This window comes from Castor canadensis, chromosome 9 (genome assembly GCF_047511655.1).
Source record: "Castor canadensis chromosome 9, mCasCan1.hap1v2, whole genome shotgun sequence".
In the NCBI taxonomy this organism is placed as follows: Eukaryota; Metazoa; Chordata; class Mammalia; order Rodentia; family Castoridae; genus Castor; species Castor canadensis.
In genome coordinates, this window is record NC_133394.1 from 147868093 (window position 1) to 147876208 (window position 8116).

The following is an 8116-nucleotide window of genomic DNA, read 5'->3' on the forward strand; positions in this document are numbered from 1 at the left end:
ATATCTTTTCTTGCCAGCTGGCAACTCTGCTTCATTTCTCTATTTCATCTGTATCATAGGATATGTTATGAGCAGACTTCTTGTGTCCTCTGCAAAATTAACACGTCTTAACCCTTTCTTCCTCATTGTGACTATATCTGTAGACTAAACAGATTCTGAGGCATTGGGAGTTAAGAGTTCAACACAGCTGGGGCTGTAACTAAGTGGTAGAGCATTTGCCTTGCCTGCTCAAGGGCTAAGGTTTGATCCCCAGCACCACAAAAACAATAAAGAGACTTCAATATATGGATGTTGTGGATGGCAATTAAATTAAAGCAACAGGAGACTGGACCCTAATCCAATAGGACTGTCATCATTTTAAAAAGGGGAAATTGGGAAAAGGACACACAGGGGAAAAACAAGGTCAGGACACAAGCAGAAGGTGTCCAAGGAGAGAGGTCTGGCATCAAAACTCCTCACAGCCACTGGTAGGATCACAACCCCAATACTTTTCCTCTCGGCTTCCAGAACTAAACCAGCTTTTCCTTCCGAATTTGACTACTTTATCCTGTTGCAACCACAAACACTCTGTCACCTTATTCTTGTCTGCTGTTGAATAAACCAATGGGTGTTCCTGTTCCCAGTGCAATTCCATCTCCTTTTAGAACCACTTTGCCTGCCTCTCCCAATGCAGGAAAAGCAACACATCATGTACATCAATAGTCCTCTACTAACTTTAATTAATTAAAAATTGCATTCATTTTTCTTTTGAATTTTAATTACCATCTCATACATTTTAAAGAAATAATTTACTCTTTGTGTGGCTTTCTTAAAGACTTGATTCACTCCAATTAGTTATATTGCATATTCCTTTCAAAACTCAAATTGTTACAGCTGTCTAGTGGAAGTCTTCTAACGCTGTTCCCTTTGTCATTTCGGGATGACCCTAGACACTTATTTAAAATTTCCTTGCTTGTCTTCTGGTATCCAGTGTAATTCAAACTCCATCCAAATTTATCTCCACCAAGACATGAAATTAATTGATGTCCAAGGAAACTTGACTCTCTTTAGTTCAATAACTAGCAAGTACTGGAGGAGAACATGTAGCTGCTGGATGCCAATGAGCAAGGGGGGAAGAAGGGCACCACACTAAACCATTCTGGAACTAGAACTGAAAACATCTACTCCTACTCAAGATCGTGAAGTTCACAATTACATATCTAATTCAGTTTTAAAATGAACAAATTACCTTATTTTTTACTTCAATATAACTAACGTACATGTTTAATCCATCCTTCCAGCTATAATTGTGTCTCCTTTTATTTTTTGCATTTCTTTTATGTCTCATTGAACAATGTGATTCTGTAATCACTTTATTGACCCTAAAGAATTCAAAGCACCTCATAAACAGCCTGTATTTATACTCTCTCAACTGTCAGTATAGTAAAGCAAACCAGTCACTTGTATACATGATGTAAACAGCGGCACAGTTCAATCCTCAAGTTATATTATACAAGCTTGATGCTTAATTTACCAATGACACAATTTACAGGCTAAATGACCTTAACCTGCTATCTTCCCCTCTCTGCACTTCACATAATTCATCTGTAATGTATTGTTTTAAAACCTAAGAAAAGAAAATGAAAAAGCCAGTTCTCAAGTTCCATTTCTCAAAAGGAATAGGTAGGGCTGGGGTGCAGCATGCAGAGGCTTGGGTTCCATTTCCAGCTTTGCACAAAAATAAAAGGATATGGTCTAGATTCAAGCTGGTTTGTTGACTAAAGGATCTCCAAACCTACAAACAAACAAATAAAAATACTACCTCGGCCTTTCTATTCCCATCTGAACCTAGAAATTAAGGTTTTCATTGTGTCCGAACACTGTATTCAACTTCTACCATGTAAAAGTTGTCTGAAATTGTGTTATACATGACCTACTAGGATAACGACTGAGCTAATTTGGGCATGAAGCAGTTAAGTCATCACCTAGGTGTAGTCCTCACAAAGCATGTGTCCTGGGTTTCCAATTCAGTGCTCTATCCACCAGGCTACGCACCATGTCTAATATGAAAATGAATTCCATGGATAAGAAGCAACTATTCACCCATGAGTCCAGCTCTCATCTTTTCTGCACACCTGCCTGGAAAAGATCCAACTGGAAAGGCTTCACTTATCTGTGATAAACACCAGTCCAGGAAGGGCTGTGATGCAGGAACTCTGCCCTTCAAAAGCATAGTACATGACTTCATTGAGGCAGTAAAGCATGCAAGCTTTCTGGACTATTTTATTCATTCCAGTTCCCAGGGATAATACTGCAAACTCCACATCAGAGGTACACCTTTGTTTCCATTCCAACATAACCAAAGAAAGACAGCTCCTGACACAGCAGTCTAATTACAGTATGCAAATTTTTATGCTTCCATTTTCTCTTGTGTTTTACAGGTTGTGCCTTATTTACAGGCAAGTAGAGCTCAGCTCGAGGAGCGTGCATGATCAAAGAGTGAGGATGAAAACAGACAAGGGAAACAGCCCGCACTTGTCCACAACAATGAAGTTGGAAAGGTGGTAAGGGAGCAAGGGCCACAAACTCATTGTCACACTTGCCACCATGCAACATCATTCACCGCATTTTACTGTGGTTAAGCTGTTTCTCTTTGATGTGGCTTAAGAGGGAAGAGTATGCAGTACAAACAATAAATGATTTCTATAAATGTATTTTAATTCACATACATTAAAATATGCTTTTTTGAGTTTTGGCAGATACTAAGAGGAGTATCCATCACCACAATCAGAATACAGAGCAACTCCAATCACACACAACTGCTGTGGTAATTTGTATTCAGATACTCCCCCTACCACACCCTAAACTGTGGGCAACCACTGTCATCCCTACAGCTTTGCTTTTTACAGAATGTCATACAAATGGAAATCTGCCTTTACTCACCTAACATAAAGTATAATGTGTGAATGTGGATTCATTTGGGTTTCTTCTTTTCTATGAGCCTGTTGCATTCTACATTGTATGAGTAAACTAGTATTTATTTATCCATCCATCAATTTAAAGGACATTCAGGTTGTTTCTACATTTTGGTGATTGGCAGTGAAACTTCTATAAATGTTTTTATGTATATTTTTCATTTAGATAGGTTAATACCTATGTATAAGGTTGTTGAAACTTACCAAAATAACACATTAACTTTATAAGAGATTGCCAAAGTGTTTTCTAAAGTGAATAATATTTTGCATTCTGACCTACAATGTATGATAGTAACAGTTGGTCTGCAACCTCACCAACACTTAGTATTGTCCTGTTTTATTACGTCTTTTTTATCATTATTCTAATAAATGTGTAGTGTCATCTCATGTGCTTTGATTTGCATTGACCTGATGACTAAGGATACTCATGGGCTTACTTGCTATCATAGGTTACTTTCAGTGAAATATTGGTTCAAACTTTTTCTCCAATTTTAAATTAGTTGCTTTCTTTTTGCTGAGTTCCATAAATTATTTCTAAGCTTATATTTGTTTTATTAACTAGGTAAAAGCTAAATATCTAGGGTTATTATAAATAGAATTTGAATTAATGATAACAACTGAAAGCTATATTTTAATGGTCAAAAAGGTTTATTGTTCTAGAACTGTGCTTCTCAAAGTTTAGTGTTCAAGTAAACCACATGGTAATTTTGTAAAAATGTAGATTCCTTGGGGTGGAGGCGTGGTTCAAGCAATAGAGCACCTGCCTAGCAAGCATGAAGCCCTGAGTTCAAAGTCCAGTACAGTCAAAAGAAATTGCAGATTCCTATTGAGAGGTTTGGGCTGGGGCCTGAAAATAACATTTCTAGTAAGATTGCAGGTAGTGCTGGTGTTATGCCCTGTCGATCACATTTTTAAGAAGAAGGGTTCAAAATTCTCAGGTTCATATTCTTTGTTTTGTAACCACAAACTTGATCAATATTCACCATCTAAATTATTTTCCTTTGGAAGAAAAAGAATCATAAAATTAATAAATTACATTAGAATATTTACATCTGCCCACTAGGACATATGGTGTAATGCTAGCATGTCACCAGGTACACAGATGCTGGTGGGGACTGCATCCAGCCATTGTCCATCTCAATAACCCCAATGTAGACTGGAAGCATATAAGGATTCACAACTAAATAAGGACTTTTTATTGTTGACAAGCATTTATTGTATTCTGGTGTAAGGAAATGCATGCAGGCTCAATTTTGGAAATGTGAAATATTTGAATATATTTTTAAATCAACCATCAAGAAGCCTGTCATCATCAGTCTCCCTATGATAATGTTGTCTGAATAACTCCTGTACTTTCTCATTTGGTAGGTTTTTGTTCTTTTAACTTACTCCACACAATTTTGATTGTAATTTACATGACATTGCTTGCACTTATTTTTTACTTCAGTTTTTAACGAACATTTTCTAAAATGTAAATGATTTGAAAGCCTTTATACCATAAAGTCAGCATACCATAGAGATACTTATCTTATTTAGATGGTTTCCAATTTGAAGTTATAAAGCTGAAATGAGTATCCTTCTGCACAAAACGTCTCCCTAAGAATCAACCATTTAATACTTAACTCTAACATGTCAAGGGGAAAAAAAGCCCACCACAGCCTACAGCCACACCTCCTACCATCATGTCTCTTAAATATCAATTATAAGATTCACATGTGACTCTGGCTGAAAATTCATCTTCTCAGGTTCTGTGGGTCAGGGCCAAAAAGTGAGAATTTTTTTTATCAAGTTCTGTTGTAGGATTCTTGTCATCATGAAAGTTAGAAAAGTACCACTGTATATTTCCTTACCAGATGAGGATAAGGAAGAAGCACTTGATAAGGTTTTCTAGCCATCAGTGGCATTACCTCAGAAAACTGTGGTTTGACTTCTAGGGATATACCCAAAGGAATGCAACTCAGGTTATTCAAAGGCACCTGCACACCCATGTTTATTGCAGCGCTATTCACAATAGCCAAGTTATGGAAACAGCCAAGATGCCCCACCACTGACGAATGAATTAAGAAAATGTGGTATCTATACACAATGGAATTTTATGCAGCCATGAAGAAGAATGAAACCTTATCATTCACAAGCAAATGGATGGAACTGGAGATCATCATTCTGAGCAAGGTTAGCCAGACTCAGAAGACCAAAAATCATATGTTCTGCCTCATATGCGGACTTTAGATCTAGGGCAAATGCAGTAATGTCGTTGGACTTGGGTCACATGCCAAGGGGAGAGCACATACGGGAGGTATGGGGATAGGTAGAAAACCCAAAACTTGAAAGTGTTTGATGTCCCCACTGCAGAGGAGCTAATACAAAAACCTTCAAGGAACAGAAGTCAATATGGGAAGGTGACTGGGAAGTAGTGAAGAGGTCAGGTAGAGATGAATCCATTCAGGTTGTAATACACTTGTTCGTGGAAGCAATGCTAGGAATCTCTCTGTATAGGTATTCTTATCTCAACTAGCAAAAATGCTTTGTCTTTCTTATTATTGCTTATGTCTACTCTTCAACAAAATTGGAGAAAAGGGCAGAACAGGTTCTACCTGGAAGTGAGGGGGGCGGGGGGGAAAAGGGAGGAGGCGGAGGGCAGGAGGGATAAAAGGCCCAAACAATGTATACAAATATGAATAAATGAATAAAAAGAAAAAGAAAACTGTGGTTTGAGTAACTCTTCTTGATTTTGTACATGTCAGCAGGCTCTGGAGGGCTGGAGAAATTCAGATTTCTGGTCCCACCCTGAGAGTCTGTGGTTCTGTAGGGTCTGAGAATTTACATCTTTAGAAAGTTCTCAGGTGATGCTTTAGCTGCTGATGCTGCACCACACTTCAAGAACTGCTGAATAAGAAGAAGCAGAATGTCCACAATGTTCACCACAACAGGAGTTAGGCCTTAGTAACAATCACCTGTCAGTCCTTCAAAGAACCTCCTCAGCCAACAGCCCTCAAAGCAGGACAGACTATACTCTACCCAGAATTGTACACCGTGAGACACCAGAGACCAAGATTCCTTCCCGATCTCCCAGAGCACACCAGAATATAAACTGTGCAATCCTCATTGCATTGCCAAGTAGACTAAGTGATTCATTTCAAATCCTACCCCTTCTCAGACTGAATAGAGAGGCAGTAGGTTGAAAAGACAAAGAAAGGCTCTTAGTGAGGTGATGTTTCCTCAGTTCAGCCTTTGGAAATCCATGGTAGAGTCAAACTCTAACTGAGGCCAAACTAGCTTTGGGATATTTTCTTGCACGTTAGGGAGAGGGCAGATGAAGTATTAGGGATATTGTACTGGGAGTGAAACACAGGGAACAAGGATAGGGAAGTACTGGTTGACAGAACAAGGCTGAGCTTTGCTGTCATGCATAGAGTAGGATACAGGGCCTGTGCACAGAGCTCTCGAGCTCCCAGTAATGGTTTTCTGCGTTCTTTGTGAACTCTGTTAATACACACACCAACACAATGAGTAGAGATTACTAACATCATTCCTTACAGATTTGAAAAGTGGACCACAGAAAAGTCAAGGCCTTGGCTGAAGTCACAAGGTTAGAACTCAGGGGGACCACATTTCAAACCCAGGCTGACGTCACAGGCCACAGCCTAACTTGCACACGTTGCTGCTTCATTTTTAACAGAATACTTCCTTCTTAAGCACTATTACTTTCCAGTCAGTATTTTAAGCACTTGAAGTGTGGGATTGATATAAAGTAAAAAACATACCATGCACTGAGATAGATTATAATGTGGTGGGATGGACAGACCAATTTGCAACTAACTCCCAAACAAAGAGGGCTATAAGTATAGGCACATATGTCCAGATAAAGGCTTTAGGACACAGAAGAGAGTATTGCGGGACCTGATGGTTGTTAGGGTTTGGAAATGCAGTGCCTCCCAAAAGGTTCATGTGCTGAAGGCGTGGTTCCCAATGCAATGTTCAGAGGTGGGGCTTTTGGGAGGTAATGGCATCATGAGGGTTCTGACTTCATTAGTGGATTAATCCATTGATAGATTCATTATTTCATGGCATTATTAGGAGGTCATAGAAGTGTTAGGAAACAGTGCTTACCTGGAGGAAGTAGGACTCTGAAGGCTGTATCTTGTGGCCCCCCCTCTCTTTTCTGGCCACCACAAAATGGGTAGTCTCTTGATATTCTACCTCACTTCAACCCCAGAAAAAGTGGATCCAGACAACCTTAGACTAGAACCTCTGTAACTCTTTTAGCACAGGACTAATTATCAGGGCGGAAGGGGGATAGAAATACGGAGAATAAATGGAGTTGGGTAGGAGAAAAGTAACAGTGAGATCAGGTAGATACACATGTGAGATTGATAGGGAGAGTGGGGAGCAGAAAGAAGGCTGCTGAGACCACAGCCAAAATAAATCTTTCCTCCTTTGAAATTGTTACACACAGGTATTTATCACAGTGACGAGAAACCAGCACAATGGTGAACCATAGAATCTGATAACAAAGGGAATCTTTTACTTAGGTCCTAAATATATTGTAAGAAAAATTACAACCAATCTCTGTGAAATTGGTGCCAAAAAGAGAATACTCTGGAGGAAGAAAGAGCAGATTCTGAAGTTCTGACCTCATTTTTCAGATTCTCCTTCACTTTGCATCCTTCTCTGACTCCTACTATCACCATCCTGCTCAGAGGGTAAAAATATTCTTCAAATACTCCAGCCAGACAGAAAAGACCTTTCCCTTAACTCCCCAATGTACAGCTGAGGCCAGGCTGGAATTAAAAATAATGAAAATCAATATGCCTTTTACTAAATGCTGAAGAGCAGAAACAAGGAAATAAACAGTTCTACAATATCACAACTTCATTTAAGAGTCCTGCTCTATCCATATGGGACCCCTTGGGAAAGGAGGTCATGCCTGACTCCTTGTCCTCCTAGGTCCTTGTCTCCCTCAATTTAGCAGATGCTATTTTTATACATGCCTATTATTTGGACGCCTCCAAGTCTAGACAAGGACATGGAGAATGGTTCTTCTTGGATCTGGAGCCTGCCTTCTCAGGTCCAGCATCCTGTGTTAGAACTCACTCTTCCAAGTAATTGATTGACCTCCCCCTCTGAGCTACAATTCTTTACAACCTTTCAAAGAATGTCGT